The sequence below is a fragment of the Melanerpes formicivorus genome, unplaced genomic scaffold, assembly GCF_026170545.1.
Source record: "Melanerpes formicivorus ecotype bairdi unplaced genomic scaffold, bMelFor1.0.p_v2 SCAF_1, whole genome shotgun sequence".
NCBI lineage: Eukaryota > Metazoa > Chordata > Aves > Piciformes > Picidae > Melanerpes > Melanerpes formicivorus.
The window spans coordinates 17,496,906-17,516,755 of NW_027142353.1; positions in this window are offsets into that span (position 1 = coordinate 17,496,906).

Consider the following 19,850-nt stretch of genomic DNA (forward strand, 5'->3'; position numbering starts at 1 on the left):
CTCGAGTACTGTGTCCAGTTCTGGGCCCCTCAGTTTAGGAAGGATGTTGACTTGCTGGAGCGTGTCCAGAGAAGGGCAACGAAGTTGGTGAGGGGCTTGGAAAACCAGCCCTATGAGGAAAGACTGAGGGAGCTGGGATTGCTCAGCCTGGAGAAGAGGAGACTCAGGGGAGACCTTATTGCTCTCTACAACTACCTTAAGGGAGGTTGTAGACAGGCAGAGGTTGGTCTCTTCTCCCAGGCAACCATCACCAGAACAAGAGGACACAGTCTCAAGCTGTGCCAGGGGAGGTTTAGGCTGGAAGTTAGGAAAAAATTCTACACAGAGAGAGTGATTGCCCTTTGGAATGGGCTGCCCAGGGAGGTGGTGGAGTCACCATCATTGGAGGTGTTCAGGAGGAGACTTGATGGGGTGCTTGGTGCCATGGTTTAGTTGATTAGGTGGTGTTGGATGATAGGTTGGACACGATGATCTTGAAGGTCTCTTCCAACCTGGTTAATTCTATGCTATGCTACGCTATGCTATGCTATGCTATGCTACGCTATGCTATGCTATGCTATGCTATGCTACGCTACGCTATGCTATGCTATGCTATGCTATGCTATGCTATGCTACGCTACGCTACGCTACGCTACGCTACGCTACGCTACGCTACGCTACGCTACGCTACGCTACGCTACGCTACGCTACGCTATGCTATGCTACGCTACGCTACGCTACGCTATGCTACGCTACGCTACGCTACGCTACGCTATGCTATGCTACGCTACGCTACGCTATGCTATGCTATGCTATGCTATGCTATGCTACGCTATGCTATGCTACGCTATGCTATGCTACGCTATGCTATGCTATGCTATGCTATGCTATGCTATGCTACGCTATGCTATGCTACGCTATGCTATGCTACGCTACGCTATGCTATGCTATGCTATGCTATGCTATGCTATGCTATGCTACGCTACGCTATGCTATGCTATGCTATGCTATGCTACGCTATGCTATGCTATGCTATGCTACGCTATGCTATGCTATGCTATGCTATGCTATGCTACGCTATGCTATGCTATGCTATGCTATGCTATGCTACGCTATGCTATGCTACGCTATGCTATGCTACGCTATGCTATGCTATGCTATGCTATGCTATGCTATGCTACGCTATGCTATGCTACGCTATGCTATGCTATGCTATGCTACGCTATGCTATGCTATGCTATTCTATCTGCACACAGTGCAAAGGTTATTAAACACCCATATTTACACTCAGAGGCAATCTGTGGTTAAGGGAACACATGGCTACCCACATCACAATGTTATCAGGCCTGTAGCATAGCACTGCTAAGAGATTACCAAAAAAAAAAAAAAAAAAAAAAAAAGATAAAGCTTCAAGCAATTCCTCTCCCCAAATGTCATTATCTTAGTTGTACTTGACTTAAATTCCAGCACGAAAGAATAGTCTCATCTTTTTTCCCCTCTAACTGTAATTACCCATGCCAAGGGAGGATTATGTTCATATGCTTATGTTGAAATACAGTGCTCTCTTGGAAGAACTTGCAAAAAGGTAAAGGATGTTCACCTCCAGGAAATGTACTTGCATGATATTTGCAATAGAAGTATGTACACCTCTGGGAAATAAGCAGTCCTGGGGTTTCCTTTCTCCTCTAAAAATGCTAATAATGGTAAAATTAGATGCTAAAATTCTGCATGATACGAAAGGGTAAATTGTTGTCCAGCTGTGGCTTGTAAGTTGCCATTAGGAAACTAAAACACTTTTCAGAAAGAGGAACTATTGTAAAGAAAAAACAGTGTATTGATAAATTAAATACAGCAGAGTTATTAAAAACACAGTGAGTATGGTTTATTACAATTATTATTGCTTCTATGCTATACTTTCTCCAGTGTGGGCCTTTTTCCATTTGCTGCTACAGGTACTGATATGCTGGGCAGATTTCTAAAACTGAGGATGAGATCTAGTCTAAAACTACAATATAAAACTAATTCACAGAATCACAGAATCACCAAGGTTGGAAGAGACCTCAAAGATCATTAAGTCCAACCTGTCACCACAGACCTCATGACTAGACCATGGCACCAAGTGGCACATCCAATCGCCTCTTGAACCCCTCCAGGGACAGTACAAAAGACAGGGTTCTTACTGTTCCCTTAGCTCCCCTCTCTACACCCAGGAAGTATTTATTGTTTTTCTTGCTGAGCACAATTTAATATATTTCAATATTAAAAAAAAAAAAATACTAAGTGCTTTATAAATGGGGATCAGGGGCACTACAAAAGTCTATGTTCCTGGGGTGGTTGTAGCAGAAATCACCACCCATGACAAAGAAATCTTTCCTAGTGTGAAGATAACGTTCTCTACCTGTGCTTGTCTGCTATTTTGGGCTCTCCCTTACCCAGGAGGTGGGATGGTGCCATTTTCTGATCAGCTGACTCAATAGGGGGGGTGTTTTCCCACTGATCTCTCAGGACAGACTTGACTGGGGTGTTAAGCTGGAGAAATGAGCACCAACATTTCATGCCATTTTAAATTTTTGAAGTAAATCACATGATTCCTGGATGTTGAAGCTTCAAGGGGATCTTTCCATGCTGCCTTCAGTCTGCATAGACCAGCCTGAGTTTCATGCCTCCATTCTCTCGGGTGGCTTGGTGGCTCATCTCCAGCAAATGCACCTGCACCCAGAGGAAATGAGACTGCAAGTGGGAATTAATTGGGAGAGGAAGAACTGGAAGCCCTTATTTGAAGGGGTGTGTAAACCACAACATTAATCTTTTCTATTGTTACACCTTCATGCTAGAGCTCTTGCCACAGACTCCTCCAGGGGCACTGGCAACCATCTGCGCTGGGTGACTGGAGTTCAGAGACTTCCTACCTGCCTATATCCTGATCTGGCAGTTGTGCTGAAGGTTGTGTTAAGGCCATTTCTGGCCCTTAAGAAATAATGATGGAATAGTAAACCAGCTCAAGTTCATTGCTTTGTCCCTGCTGTAAACTGTTATCAAACTTTTCAAGTAGGAGAAAAATCAACTGCCAAAGTCCATAAGCTCCTTTGTACATATCAGATGTGCATTCACTGCAACAGTTGTTCCTTAAGCACATATTTGTTTGAGTATATATACTAGTAAGTATATACTTACAACACAAGTCACATTACACTGATTACAAGCCACATTACAGTGATGACAAAAAAGTATCAGTACAAATATTGGATTATAATTTGTATATGAATATATATCAAGAAGAAAGCATTTTCAATCATTTTCCTACAGCTCTAATTTCAGATTTTAGGGGGGTTTAGTCCTTCCATATCAGCATGGTTGGAGTTGCAATACCAAATTATGTGAATATACCATCCAGTCAGTATGAGTGAGAACTGGTATGTTTATACATACAGGAGAAACAGTCTGCAAGATGAATTCAACATCAGTAATCTTGCTGGGGGCATATACATTTGGGGGGCAAAAATTAAGCATTTTTTCCCCTAGGCTGTATTCCAATATCATGCAAAACATAGAAATTTTACTTACTTGTAGGTAAACTGTTTTCATCTGAAGGACATTCTGTAAGAAGATTGACATGATGGCCAGGAAAATCACTGGTTTGGGGCTTAAGTACCTGCATTTGATGCAACATTTGAGATGTGTCAGTACATTAAATGGTAAAAAAGGAAAGAAAAAGATGGCAAGAAAAAAAGAGCATGTCAGCCCCACATGATTTATGGCCTGATTAAAAGGGTTCTGAATTCAACAGTGAGAGTCACATTGTGTTTGCAGCAGCGTTTGGCTCAGGCGAGTGCACTTTAAGCTTCCAAACTGCAGTCAGTACAGCAATGAGCTGGGGCAGATGGAAAGTGCCCATCACAGACTGGATGATTCAGGGAACAGATGGGTTCTGCTGCACTCCTGCTTTGTTTTGAGAGGGAAGAGGGAGGACGCATAGCTAACATAGGGTGGGAGGCTGCCCTCGCCCTACATGGATGGGGATGGCATTAAGGTCAGAACACAAAAGAAAGAGGAAGGGAGTGGTCTCAGAAGAGGGCTGGGTGGAATGTGTGGAATTAGCATGGGGTGGAGCAAGAGACAGGGGGAAGAACAGAGGCACACTTGGGGTTACGCAACTTGGCAGGTCTTAAACCTGCTACTGGCAGAGGAGGAATCCATAAAAAGCTCCGAGGAGGAGATGTGGCAAGGGGGATTGACAAGTAAGGTAACAGCAATGGGATGAAGCCCAGGTCTATGCACAGTGGAATGATGACTTTAAAATAGAGAAGAAAATAAAGAGAAAGTGAGGTAAAGAAAAATAGTGAAAGGAGAGTTGTTGAAGTGTTTTGAAGAATTCTGGTTGGCTTCTATATTCTATCTGTAGAGTCTCTTTTCTGTAAATTCATGCAGTGAAAGGGTTCACTGAAATGCACTGTCTAGCAAGGATGTCCTGTATCCTGAGTACCCTCACATTCCACATGAGGTACAAAACAGGTGCAAAAGGTGACTTCTCTCTGTAAAATGGAAATGTTATAGGACTCTCTGAGTGTGTGTAAGTGACCCACAGCAATAGTCTCCAAATAATGTGCAGGTAAGTAACTCTTCTTGGGGAGTGCTGGAAGGCCAGCTAAAAGTGGTCAGGGTACTGGTCAGGCAAAAAACTCCAGTTTAGAAAGTAATTTTGTCTGATCTTGGCTTCTGTCATGGAAAGGGCTTAATGGAAACCTGGACTGTCCATCAAGTGGCTGTTTCATAGTAATCAAAAGTAGTGACACAGAGAAAAAATCCCTGTCAGCAGCTTCAGCCAAAGAGAATGAACCCTTGTCTGATAAGGGCAAAAAATAGGATGAGATCAAATTGTTTTTTATTGGGACAAATCCTAATACGATTCAAAACTCAATTATATAGCCTTTGAACTGAAATTTTATGACTCACTAGTGTTTTGGTGATTACTACAAGCACTCTTAAGAAAGTTTCAAAGTTCTTTGCAAGTAAGAGGTTACTACTTCAACGTGCCTTCTCACTTCTGTGAGAGAAGCTCAAGGAAGAAAATCAGTAAGTGGATCACTTCATTCAAATGACATTGTGTAACCACCTATGTTAAGAATTTAGGGTGAGGCCTGAGAAAGACTTGATCAAGATGAAAAATTAAAAGGGTGTGTGTCTTTCATCACATATTGTATTTCTTCATTTTGTCATGCTGATATAGTAACAACCAAGATGATCTTCTCAGACACAGTCATAATTAATAAGGCATTGGCCTGGATTCATGATAAGAGTATTTTAGACTTTAGGAACAGAACTGGGATCTAAATGAATAGCAGATTACTCACTGCTAACTGAAGACCTTCAAGGATTTAATTGGAGTGTGGAAAAAAAAATTAGGCAGACTTTCATACTGGGCAGTGGTAAAGGTGATGGTGCAACATTCTCTCTTTTCCTGGGCTATCACATCCAGCAGGAAAGCCGAATTCATGAGAACCAACAAACAATATTGTCAAAACCCACATGCTGATGTTGTCTCAGCTACGCAGCAGCAATTATGATCCCTCTGTCAGCACTCTCTGGCTTTTCCAAGGATCCAGGGAATGAAGGAGATTTGAATATACTTGCAAATAACAACCAAACAAAAAATGTAACTATGTTTGAAAATAACTCTAGATTTTGACCTATCTGTTCGAGGAGATGGTTAAACAGTGGGGTATTCCTGTCTCCCACAATAGTTTATAGACCAATAACCCTAATTCCTTAAATCAGAGTCCACAAATTAGTAACTGGTATGATAAAAACTGGGGTAGTCAGTCTGTTGGGTCATTTCTATACTTAGAAAGATTTACTGACAGATACACTGCTTTCATAACCTAACTATCTCCTGACCCAGCAGGGATTATTTTGTCTCTTCCAAGCTGTGAGAGTGCTTGTAATTTGATGGACTGATTCCTCATTTTACCACCTCCCAAGAATGAGGGAGCTGGCTGCCACTAAGGCTCTGCCACAGTATCTTTGCACAGATACCTAGTTTTTCAATCAGCCATGATGATTTATGGCAAGTAAGGAGTTTAATTATAATTATGTGGGCTCAAAATACTGTAAGTGGAGGTGTGGCCTCATGTTGTGTTACAAAAGTGCCAGGGACCAAATACTTTATCGCTCTTCCATGTCAAGTGACCTTTTCTAAAGGCTTGTGTCCCTGCAGAAAGTTTGTGCAGTGGGTATGAGACACAATTAGAGTTTCATAACTATTAAATACCTGCCCTCTGCATGGACTTCCCTATTCTGCAAGAAAAGCTGTCTGGAGGCTAAGCATAACCCAGCATGGAATAACTTTTGCACGCAAAATGCGAGCAGTGGAGTCGATGCTATCGCTTGGTACACAGCACCTTTATAGCACTCATCGTTTCAAACTTTTCTTTCGAGTAAACACATTTGGTAGAGTTTTTCATGATTTGTGCTCACCAACCAATCATTTATTTTTCTCAGAGACTTGTCATAGGTCCTAACTAGAATGTGTGCTAAAGTGGTGGACAAGCAGTCTCAAACAAATTATTTATAATCAAAAAGATAGAAGGACTTACAGAGAAATTCAGAAACTATAAACACAGGAGGGACTGAATCAAGATCATAGCATCCATTTTAGGAAGGTCTTTGAGGTATTACATTAGCCAAGGATTTGCCATTCACCCATATCACAAAACAAAACAACCCCCCAAACACAAAAACAAAACAAAAAAGGAATCCAGAATGCTCACTGTTTAAAATTACTCTTCCTTAGAAAAGAAAGAGTGCACAAACCCCAGGCGGTGGGGGTTTTAAGTCTCAAAACTTAGAGAAAATATCCCATATGAAAGGGGAATTGAGCATAACGTGTGCTGGACATTATGCTAGCTGGCACATCAACTCCTAGATTGTGCTGTTGGTATTTACAGGAACTACTGAAAGAAGGAAAGCTGAGGTATGTGAACACAGATGCTGGCCAGTGCCATCTTGCAGCCATACAAGGTTAAAAACAACCCAGGGATTACCTCCGTTCTGATCACAAGAACATGCTGGGAACCAGACAGTGATGGTGAAGACCACTCTCCAGCATAAGTTTACAAGTGGGAATCAAATGTGTTTCAGCCGAGGATTTGTCCAGATCATTCAGAGCACTAAAGCACTTGCTCATATATGCCACCATGACCATTAATACCACACTCATGAGAAGTGTGACCTTACATGAGAGAGAAATGCTATGGTGCCATGCTGCTCGCCTGTTCCACCTCTTTCATCTGCTGCCCTGAACTCCTAGAAGTTTTATTCTTTCACATTCATATGAAAAAGTTCAGATTTGAACTTTTTGTATATATCTATATCTACATGCATACATATTTCACTCATCATGCCTTGGAGCATGAAACTAATTGTCTGGAGTATATGTATGAACTAACCAGTAGCATATGTGTTTCAGTATCTGCTTTTGCCATTTCGCCTTGGCTCTAGAGAGACTACAAGATGAAAAGGTAGCCCACATGTATTACAGCATCCTGTAATTTTACTGTGAGACTCTCCATATTTCGTGGTCATCTTTTGACTCCAGAGACTGAAATCCAGAGATTTCTTGAGAATCCCTTCTTTGACTTTTCCAAAGGAAAATCTTTGAGGTCTTAACATTGCAAAGAATGTTTTAAAAATTGTGATGCAATTTTGCCATAGATATTCAGAAGGAAAACACCAGAAATTGTAAAAGGCAATTTATTATGCAGGGAGCCTGACACGTGTTTTAGGAAATGCAAGTTTCTGTATTGTGCAGGGTTACCTCTGCCCTACTTCACCTGTGCAATCGCTCATACAAAAAAACCCCACATTTCTACTCTTATTTTGTAATATGCTTTTCTCCCTGGTCCAGATCATCTATGCAAAGGATAGAACAATGCTCCTGTTTTGTTTTCTTGAACTTCTTTTATTTATTTAGAATAAACCAAACCAGGTTGGAAGAGACCTCCAAGATCATCGTGTCCAACCCATCAACCAATCCAACCCACCCAAACAGCTAACCCATGGCACCAAGTACCCCATCAAGTCTCCTCCTGAACACCTCCAATGACGGCGACTCCACCACCTCCCTGGGCAGCCCATTCCAATGGGCAATCACTCTTTCTGTATAGAACTTCTTCCTAATATCCAACCTGAACCTCCCCTGGCGCAGCCTGAGACTGTGTCGTCTTGTTCTGGTACTGGGTGCCTGGGAGAAGAGACCATCATTCTTGGCTAAGCCTACTGGCGATCTTAAAACACAGCTAGCCAACACAGCTCTGCTGCAGAGAGATCACAAGTGGTCAGAGGAAGCAGGCCAGAAAATGGCTAATTTTAAGAAGCACATGTTCCTTATATCCATTCAAAATAGTTGAAAGCATACATAATGCATGCAGACAAAGCATACATACTGTGCTCAGACTTTATGTTCACATTAGTAGGTATTCTGGAGTGTCTGTCATGGTGTGTACAGTTGACACCACTATTGCTGTTTGCCCTTTCTGCAGCAGAGAGGAAAAATCCTTCAGAAACAACGGTTGAACAAAGTGTCAAAAGGATTAGGTATTTTTAAACAAATCCACCAACCCCAGCTGATAAAATTCTGCATGGCTGGAATAGAGAGCAAAATAATTTGATGACATAGAATATGAAACAATACAACAAAATTGGCTAATAGTTTCCTCAATGTGTAAGCAATATTGCTTTCAACACAGTCTTTACCTCTATCAAAATTAATTTCAGAGTTGAAAGTCTTGTAAATGTTGATGTTATAAGAAAATTTGATGAAGATCCTTAACTGGATTAAGTCAATCTAGCTCCATCTATTCATTCCCTAGAACCAAAATCAGTTTGCTGCAGCTGAGGATCTGCTTTTTCCTCCTCTACAGCTAAGCATGGATACAGTTTCCTCTTTTCACTTTTCATAAAATCATCTCACTTAAAAGAAGTGTGAGTTTCTTTTAACTGTGTTAAAGTTCATTTTGTTTAAGCATGCAGTTCTCTCTTGCCTGAGCACAAACAGTATGTGCAGCCATAATTTTCTTGGTGGCTAATTTGTGGGTGATTAAATGGCTTTGCAATATTTGATTGGCAGAGAGCTAAGCACTTTTAAATAGATTTTAATTGGGCTTTGGAGTTTTTTTGTCTAGCCTTGTAAATACTTAGTTAACACCTTTCTTATAGCTGACTTCATGAACACTCAAATGAAAAACCATCTCTGAGTTCTTTTGTAACGCACAGCTAATTAATACAGTGAAGTACAATTGAGTTAAGTGGGAGAATCATAGCTCATAAATAAATATAAGAAAATTAGAAGAGGAGTGACTGATGTGTATGTAATTACCTGCTTGGGAGGCAGTCTGATCAGGAAGAACCAGAAGAGATTTGTGAGGCAGGAAATCCTGTGTTGTAACCCTCATTCCACCCGTGATTCCTGATACCATAAGCAAGTTGCCCTGCCTCTCCTTCCCAAATGGCAGTTACTCAATGAGAGTGACATAAGGACTTATTAATAGAATAGACAAACCACCTGAAACACTTAAAGTGTGATTTAGGTACTTGTGAATATTACATAAAACATATGTTTTCTCAGGTTAATAGTTTCTTTCGCCATTCTCCGTGTCCTGTTCAGAAGTGGTTGCTCATTGAAAGTTAAATGGAATCACAGAATCATTTCAGTTGGAAAAGACCTTTAAGATCACTGAGTCCAGCCATTAGCTAGCTCTACCAAACCTAGTGCTAAATGATGTCCCTTAGCATCACATCTATGTTGTCTTTTTATCACTCCCAGGGGTGGTGATTCAACCAACCCCCTCAGAGCCCATTCCAGTGTTTAATAACCCTTTCGGTGAAGAATTTTCTTCTAATATCCAGTCTAAACCTCCCCTGGTGTAACTTGAGGACATCTCCTCTCGTCCTACAAATCTGTTTTTTGTTACTTTAAAGTAATGGATTACAAAGCACATTGCCAGATGGGCATTAATCACAGTAAGGTGCATGATCCTGGAGAGGGTGCTGTCAGAGGGCTGCTGATCACACAGAATCAAGATTTTGTGTCTTCTGAAATCAATGTCAGTACTCAAAAAACAAACAAACAAAGAAACAATCTCAGTAATAGCCAAAAATCTGATACTGTAACTCCATGTTACTCCAGAATTTTACTCAAAAGTAATTTTTATAAAAGGATTTCAACTCATGTTTTGTAACATCTCACTCCTACAACAGACAGAGGAAAAGATATCTGAAGATGGGGAAATCCAAGAGGAAGTAAGCTGGAGACTGAGTCAACATTGTAATCTTGCAGTCAGAGGGTAATCATAAAATCCTGAAATGCACACATCTGCTTCAGTGAGTCTTGCTGATTCAGATCCAGATATATTTAGACAGATGGGGAGATTCCAGTCATCTCTACAGTGTTCCTCAACATTCATTCATACACCACTGTGTGTGAGGTATCTTACAAATACAACTGGAACACCTGTGTTTTCCCACATTACATGGCAACTGCCAAATTGTAATACTGGCTTGTTTATATTGTCTCATTTAGTAATGTACAAGCTGTAAATCTGAAGTTATTTACCCACCTTGAGTATGAAAAAATCACCTTTCTAACCTATTAGGGTTTAGCATGGGTGTGGTGAGAGGATTCCTGCATGACTTCCTTCCAGGCCACTGCCACTGGTGCAAAGGCTTTTAGGGCACAGGAAGAGGAGCAAGTTCTTTCAGGTTCCTCGCAGCACAGCTTGTAAATCCTTTCTCTTTCCAGTGTGTTTAATTCAAGGAAGAGTCTTACCTCCACTCAATTAATTGAATTAATTTGGGCCATGTCACCTCACATACATGCCAGACCATAGCATGTTGGCTTTTCTGGCCTCTGTACCTCTGTAACCTCTGTGGTCTAACCCAGTCACAAAGGACTCTTGAATTTCCTGTTGGGGTGGATAACTGCACCTTAACAAAGCTGAGAAGCAAAGAGGTTGACCTCTTTCATACTTTTCTGTTTTGAGTCATTGCTGAGCAAAGAAACTAAGAAAATGTCTGCACAGAACAATGGAGCAGCACATTGGTCCAATAATGCTGAAAATGTCAGGAAATGTAGAAGATAAGTAGGCTTGGTTTTGATTTTCATCTGGGAGGAGAAATCAGAGAGGTGCCAGTAAAAAGTCAGGGGAATGAAGAATATTTTGCTTTTTTTTTGTGACAAAATTTATTTTGCCTGGATACTCAGAGGATAATGACTATAGCAATACTACAACTGCAGCAGAATGGAAATCAGCCAGGTCCTAGCTTTGTCTGTGGCAAGAAGCTGAAACTGATACTGTTTTGATACTGTTCCATGAAACTAGGCAGATGAATCATGAAAGAGTACTACAGAACATAAAAACATACAATTAAATTGAAGCATATAAGAAAGCTATTTTAATCAGAAGATAGGTGAAGAGGGTGAAGTGCTGGAGAAATTTGACTGATCCAGAGGAGACTATTTTGAATAGTTGACTTGGATGAGGGAAGACTATTTGGACCAGGGACATAAGATTGGAAAGCTGGAAGAATTGGGTTAAATGTTAACAAAACAACCAGAATTTGTGAAACAGAGGAAGTTACCTAGCACAGCTGGAACGTACAAGAGGAAGAACAGCAACTTTGCATAGATGCCAGCACAGAGATTTCTCTCCAGCAGAAAATACCAGAAGCAGAAAGAATAAATTTCAAATTCATTGGGGGAAAAAAAAATAAATGTAGGAGCTATACCATTGTAATACACAACGTGAGCCAACATCATGTCTGGCATGGGGATGGTGGTGTAAGATCTGCACAGGATTACGTCACTCTGCAAGTGCTTGCCAGCAGTAGCAGGTTGCTCACAGCAAGCTCAGAAGGATGACAGCAGCCCCACCAGTTCAGAGGAATGCTTTGTACAAGCATTGATTGCACAGCGTGCCAGGGGAACGAATGAGTGACTGAAAGAAGGCAGCATTGTTTGGAGAACAAGTAGGATATTTGCACTCAGGTGTGCAAGCCAGCACGATGCCAAAGTCCGCTGGCACTCAGGAAAGGCTACAGCAGCAACAAGCTGGCAAGGGAAAAAATTCTGTTCTCACTGTAGCTAACTGATCATCAGTAAGAGAGGTGCAATTCCTTAAGGGGAGCAATCTGGCAGAGACAGAGGCAGGGCTATGGGATGGCTGTAGGAAATCTGAAGTCCCTCTCTCTGCAACAAGGACTGAAAACACTGAAAGGCTTTAGGCAGGAGACTAACAGCATGTTTTCTAATTTTTACTCTTCCCTCTATCTCGTGAATTGGGAGCCACATTAGTTGAAGTGTTCAGAGTCATCTTAGTATGACTGGTCACAGAGTCCTGGAAAAGAAGGTATTTATTTAACTCTGCCCACAGCAGGTGGCTTTGCAAGCATGTGCAAAGCTGAGGGTGGGTGAGAAGGTGGCATGCAGGCACCAAATCAAAAAATGATAAAACTTCAGGGTTACCTCTACCAACAGAAGAATGCATAAAAAAACAACCATGAGGAAGGTGCCTTTGTCAAGGTTTGTGAGACTACAGAAACAAGACCTCAGTGTGAGACTAATCAGCCAGGGCTACGATTGCTGTGGACTTTACAGGACCTCTGGCATTGCTCTACACAAGATAGGGCTTTTCCAGTATTTTCATAGCAGCTGGTCACTCTTAGGAACCTTCAGTAAGCAGCTTCTGCACTTAAATGGGTAAATTGTACACAAACTTTATCTGCAAAACTGCATTTAGGCAAGCTTGTGTGTGCATGCATTGCATATCTGACACATTCAGGAGATGCAGTTAGATGCACTGTAGTCACACAGAATAGCTCTCCATTGCATGACACTCAGTTGACCAGATTCACTCTTCATGAATGCTGTGTAAACAATCACAATACGCTACAAGGCTGAGCAGAGGCTTTTACTAGGCTGCCTGGAGCCTCCAAAACATTTATTGCACCTTGAAGTACAAAGCTCAGTTCACATTGCATTCATGGCAGTGAAAACGAAGAGGTTTCCTTCCAGTTCTGGAACTTTCACTTTCCAGGGAAAGCCAAGGACAAGCCTTAGGAAGTGTAGTATTGAGAGAGGCTGTGAAAACGTAACAGATGCCTCTCAGCCCACAGCATGTTATCTTTCACTACTTCTGGACTTCTCTTTTTGGGCTTAAAGTATGTTACTAGAAAAGTCAGCTCTTAATTTCAATGAAGGCTGTCTTTCTGTAACTATTACATTGCCTTAGTGGCAGAGAAGATCCAGGGTCTCATGACAGCATTCAAGTATGCACTATTTGAAATACTTCAGTCAATACTGTTTATCCCCATTTCCAGTTGTCTTGAAATTACATGAAAATGTCTCCTTTACACATCTTGACTTACTTTCTTAAAGTTTGCCTCACCCCAGAAAAGTAAGACTTCAAATGCTCACTGTAAGGGCTTTCAACTGAGACAGAAGAAAACTCAAGGATATGCCAGTACTATTCCCAAAAGGAGAGAAGGGGAAACTTCAAGAGGTTATCCACAATAAACCAATGCCAACCTGAGGCATTTTCTAGCTGAGCAGGCAGAACTCCATATGCCCAGCCAAGCTCTGCCACCAGCCTGCATTTGCAAAGCAGACAGGAAGACTTTGGACACCCACTTACCAGACATTACTGCTTAGCAAAGCCTCTCATGTCAGGAGCTAGTGCTGCTTTGGCAACATCTTGCAGTCATTATGTAGACAATGTTATTCAGCCACAAGACATTAGATAACTGTGTGCTACCCACTAAGACCAGAACATCTCTGTTAACGTTTCTTCTTAATAGGCAAAAAAGCAGCGTTGATATTTTGAGGAGCCATATCCATAGGAAGCTGATAACCTCCATTTCTTTCCTAGCAACACAGATTTCTGCAGCTATGGGATCCTTTACCTTAGGGGAAGCCAAGTGATGATTCAGTCTGCTCTACGTACTCACGCAGTTCAGGGTAGGAACACAAACCACAGATAATACCTCTGGTGAGTTTACGTGAACCTTAAGAAGGGAATCTGTGCGGAAAGTTTTTCAAAGACCTACACTTACTGCAAGAAAAATCAAATATTTTTTATTTCTGCCTGACCCCATATATATGTGGCTGTGGTCAGCCCCAGGTTCTGTCCCAGTGTTACCTGAAACAAAACAATTGGTCCCATGAAGGCCTGTCTAAATGTACACTATCACAAGTATGACAGAAAACATTTTTAAAGAGTTATTTTCATTTCTGTGACATGTTCTTGGACTCTGTGGTATCAACTGCTGACAGAATAAAGGACCTGACACCAGCCTGGATGTGGGCTTTCCCCCTGCTCCCCCCCAAAAACTATTTTAATCACCTGCTAGTATCTGAGCTGCGAAGCAAAGCAGATGTGATTAGCTGTCACTGGGACGGAAGTGGCATAGTAAATGGATAGGATCCAGACCACATAGCACTTTAAAGATCCAATTGCAACATGACGATAGTGACAAATAAGAAACCACTGTAGCCTTTGCTGTATCAATGCAAAGCTTTCACAAGGACTATCACCATTGTCAGCTATTTCATTCATACTTCTGAGTGCCATCTTATATAGCGTGCTGCAAAAGGTCCTCTATAAAGCTGCATGGTCAGCTTTAATAAGAAAAGGAAATGGTAAGCAGAAATAAAGTAATTGAACTGCCACAGTTATGGCAGCCCTACAAGAGGCTGAATTAATGAGAAGTGAAAAGTATATTATGTGTGACGTAGACTTTTGAAAGGAAGAATGTTATTGAGAAGGGCAAGGTTAAAAAAACCTTCATTAAAACTAGATTTAAAGGCATAAGCAAAGACTTAATCGACCTGAAAGAAATTATCTTCACATAATTAAGCACATACTTAAGTGGACTTCTATACCAGCTTAACACTTGAACAGTTCTCCAGTACAAGTAGTAGTTATTCTTACCATAGCAGATATCTCTGAAATTTTGTGTCAGCATCTATTGTAGCTAAACTATCCTGTCTATGGAAAACAGCTTTTTTACAAAAACATAGAGCTTTTGATATTGTGAACAATTAATTAAATAAAACATATACATTGCCTATCTTTGTGTGACCAATGCCTGCAGTACGCAAGGTAAGTAAGACAGTGCTCGGATGGCTAACTAATTTTGTATTTGCAGACATGGTAGCAAGCAAAATCTGATTCTCCTAGCAATTCTAATACCCTAACTGTATTTTTTAGGATTACTACCATATTTTCCAACAAAATATTCTCATTTCAAGGGGACTTTTTGTAAGCAAGATGCTTCTTGTGGTGAGTAGAGCTGGCAGTATTTTTAAGGTAGACTTTTAATGGTAATCAAATCACAATTTTGCTAGGTTTATCTAAATATTATATGATGTTTGATTTATTTATGGAATAACTTGTAGGAGTTTACTTTTATGTGGTATGGTCAAAGCTGTAAGTTTAAGTCCTGCTAGGTTTTTTTATATATTAGAACCAGAAGTAGTTAAGAATAGAGATAAGTTGTTCTTTGACACTTCTGTTGAAAGCTTATTTACAACAAACTCTATTGTATAAAATTCCAGGTTTTTTTACCAGTCGAATAGGCAAGACAGGTCACAGCCTAATGTTACTAAAACATACAAAATCTGTTAAAAACCCACAGGATTCTAGTAATGGAAATACTACTATGGGTAATTTTCTTTCCTTTCTTTCTTTCTCTCCTTGCCCCCCACCCCCATCTTCTTTTTAAAACTGTGTAAAACACAGAGCCCTGATCTAGGGTCTCCCACATGGCAAAGGTGTTTTGTTCATGTGTATTTCTGAGTATAAATCAGGAGAAGGTTTATTCCATTCTGCATCTCCATAAGAAAAGTACAGTCAAATATGTATTGAAGTACCAAATGAAATTACTGCTCAGGATGAGTTCAGATCACAATCCTGTGTTTGTCTTGTAAGGGACACAAGTTACGTGCACTGCGCTGAATTGCCATGGCTGTACTGACTAGAGGAGCTATCTTGTGACTTTAAAATTAATTGTCATGGTATGGAGCAAACATACCCCATCAATATCCTTGTCAAAGTTCTAGTTTTATACTTTGGTCCTCCCTTCAGAACGTAGCCTGAGAGACTCTCACACAGAACAACTGTGGGGAGGAAAGTTAGGTGTCTAAAAGATGCACATCCATATCTACACTAGTTGCATTATCCTTCCTTTGGCACTGATGATCAGAAAGAGACACCTCCAGAGACCAATTTATCTCAATATAAGGTAAATGTCTAAAGCAGATTAAATTAATTACCCTCTGGAGATACTTGCTGCTGTCTTTCATTGATATAGCAGGCTTTAGGCAACTATTTAAGTGGTGATATTCCCCAAGTTCAATGTCTACATCTGCTGTCCTTCATTGATACAGCGGGCTTTAGGCAACTATTTAACTCCCCTAAGTTTAAGGTCTACATTTTCTGAAAACAGAACTGAGCCATTTAAGCCATTTTGGCCTTCGCCATGCAGGACTCCTACACAAAGCCTTTGGTAGAATCCCAAGGCTACTGGAAGTTTGCAGCTTTCTCAAGGCTGCAACAGTACCTCTCCAGGATTCAGTGTAGACCCAAACAACCTGGCATCAGCTCTGGCACACACCTCTCAACTACTGCTCCAGCCAGAATGGCCTCTGACTGTGCTTCTGTCTCAGGGTATACTGATGAAGCATGACAGGGCCATTGTGCCAACTCTTTGCCACCTGAAAAATAGTCTTATGATAATAATCACAGGTATAAAGGGCTTTGTTACCTGTTTGTGTGAAGACTGCTGATATGGGCGGTGGTAAAAGTCAGTATCTGAAGTTCAGATTTTGCAGTATCCAGACATTACAGTAGGCTTTTTCGTTACATTTCTCACCAATATATCACCTTTGGTAGAGCCCTGGGGTGCTTCCATGCAGTGCTACAGACCAAATCAACTTTTCCAGACTAGAGCTTATACCACTGTTGCTACACCTGGAGCTAATAGGATGTACAGCTTCTTTTCAAAGAAGCTCAGCTTACACAAAGACTACAGGGCTGGAGACAGGACTAGAAATCACATGCTGTGTTGGCAGGTGGTGGCAAGGAGAACTGGTGGCAGTAACACTGTTACAAGGCAGCGGTGCTTACACCCAGCTCAGGAAGCTGACCATCAAGATTCATTAGCACCTCTGGCTTCTGGAACAAAACACTCTTTTGAGCGGAAAGCTACAGTCACGTTTTTTCCTAGGATGTCTGCTTATTCTGCTCTTTTCAGTTTAAACTGATACAGACTTGTGGGCAAAGGAACAGTTAATTTTTGAAGCAGAGATGACACAGGGGAGTAGTTTTTCACAGACCTGATCTCAAAAAGGAGTTTCTTGGGGGTTTTGTTTGTTTGTTTGTTTTTACTGTCTGGTGAATTTGCTTTTTAAAGGTCATCGTCATATGTATTATAACCATCTATCTTGGCTCACTGCAGTTTTCTTTTACCCAGTGTGGTACACGTTAAAAAATGGACTAAATTCAGATTTCAAGTTAGTTTTAACAGTGAGTAAAATATTTGGCTTGCAAAACTTGCCTTTCAGTGTGGATGTGTTTCCGTGCTAACAGCTTCCAGGAAACTCTTAGGTTACAATTACAAGAAGTAAAAACTGCAGAAACAGAATTGTTAACTGGAAGTCAGAATTTCCTTTACACCATTCCTTTTATGCTTAGTCCTAACTGGCTACCTTAAATACTTCCATTAGTTTGGTATTGTCCTGATTTATTTTTTTTTTTCTTTCTGATCCTAACCTCTCACTATCTGTTCCTTGGTCTGATTCTTTTACTTTATACTGGATTATCTTCTTAGAGCAGCATTTTCTAATAACTCTTTCAGGTTCAGGGCACTCGTCTTTAAATTTAAGATAACGCCCAATTCATAAAACAGGTTAAAGATACCTTTTGTATTCCTTTCCAGGCTCCCTAAGTACATGGTCAGTAATCCAAAGGAGAACATAAGCAGGAAAGTCTGTGATAAGAACAATAAAAAATGGTGTTTGCTCTAAGGAACAGAACCGAAGCAGACTTCACAAACTAAAGGAAGAGAAAGAAAGAAGGCAATGGGTGGGTTCATCTGGAAGAAAGACATGGGGATTTTTCTTTAAACAGTATTTTAGACAGTAAGAAACTATGAATGAAGGAAACTAGAGCATAATAGAAAACCTGAAGAAAGAAATGGAAGCATGATTTAATAAGGCTCAGCAAACAATGAATCTAAGGATGCAATCGCAAGACAGATGGCAACCCAAACAGATCTGCAAACTCAGATGACCCCTTTTCGTTAAATTAAGATGCAAGGAGATGACCCTGAGAAAGTGAAAAAGCAAGAAAGGACTGGGCTGGAATGCTGGCTGAGTGAGCCACAGGGACAGAGGACGGTTTGTTTGATCCCTCTGTTATTTGAAAATAGATCTGAAAGATCATAGGATTGAGCAAACGTGCTGAGGAATGGAAACAAAATTTGCATCAGAAGAAAGAACAAGGCTTTCTGTTTGCTTACTTATTAGAGATGCAAAATATGTAAAATATAAATATATTTGTTTACATGTTTCCTTGTATAGAAAACATGTATTGCAGACAACTTGTCACTACTGCAGCCACTGGAATGTCCCAGTAAATCTGTAGCCCTGCATCTCCTTACAGCTGCTTTTATATCTGGAGTATAAGCCATGCTAGCTTCTGAAGGATTTACCAGTTTAGAGTACAGCTGTGAAGTTTTTCAGAGAGAACCTAAGGACAACATGGCTCCAAAACAGATCTGTCTTTGGCTACTTCATCTCCTGACACACGAGACTTTTTCTATGGAGAAAAGAATTCCAGTGGAGGAAACAGCCTTCTGGGGATCCTGTCCAATTAGTTCCTCACTCTACACCACAGGCTTTGCAGGCTTTTTTTCTTTTCCCTCTGTGATTTTCTCCCCACTTGTTTAATAGAAGAGAGAAGATAATATGTAGCTGAATGAATAGATGGGATATGTGTAATTAAAAAAAACATTTAAAAAATTCCATCAGATGCACTTTTCCCCCATAATTAAAAAAGCACGTAAGTCACATTGCTGAGTAAGCTTCTGGAATGCTCTTAGGTGTTACAGTTGCTACAGATAATACCACACGGAACGAAGTAGCTGTAGCTTGCAAATAGGCACCAGCGCAATCATTTTATGGACAGCTTACTTCATTCACACATGCAATTAAAATTAATTGCAAGGACTGCTTCATAATTTTTGAAACAGCACATCAGGAAAACCCAGGAAATCAAGCCTAAAAGGACTTTTCCTTTGTCCTTGCAAAGGAAGGTTGACAAATGCTCACGAGCTTCCATTCATCGGGTTTCATAGGAAAATAGGAGACAGCAGGCATCTTGAGCTAGTCTGTATTGACTCATGCGCAGGGATCCTCCTCCAAGACTGTTGTGCTTAACAGCTAAGCAAATTCCAACTGCCCTTCAAGGAAATCTTGATTTTCTTTCTGAATCATAAAATCATAGAATCAATAAGGTTGGAAAAGACCTCAAAGATCATCAAGTTCAACCTGTCACCCAGGACCTCACATTGGTCATTGATCACATTTGAAAATCTTTAGAATAATCATTTGAATTATTGTCTTGATAGGAGATGTTGCTTTTAGGTAGCATTGCACCAGATCACAAATTCCAAAGCCAGTTGTATAGTCCAGGGCTGATTATGACATATTTTTCTTTATTTATTGGAAAGATATCTGATTTTGTGCCTTTTAGTCTGTACTAGTCACAATTGAATTTCTCTTATGTTTTTCTTATTTACACCACATCCACAAATTCACT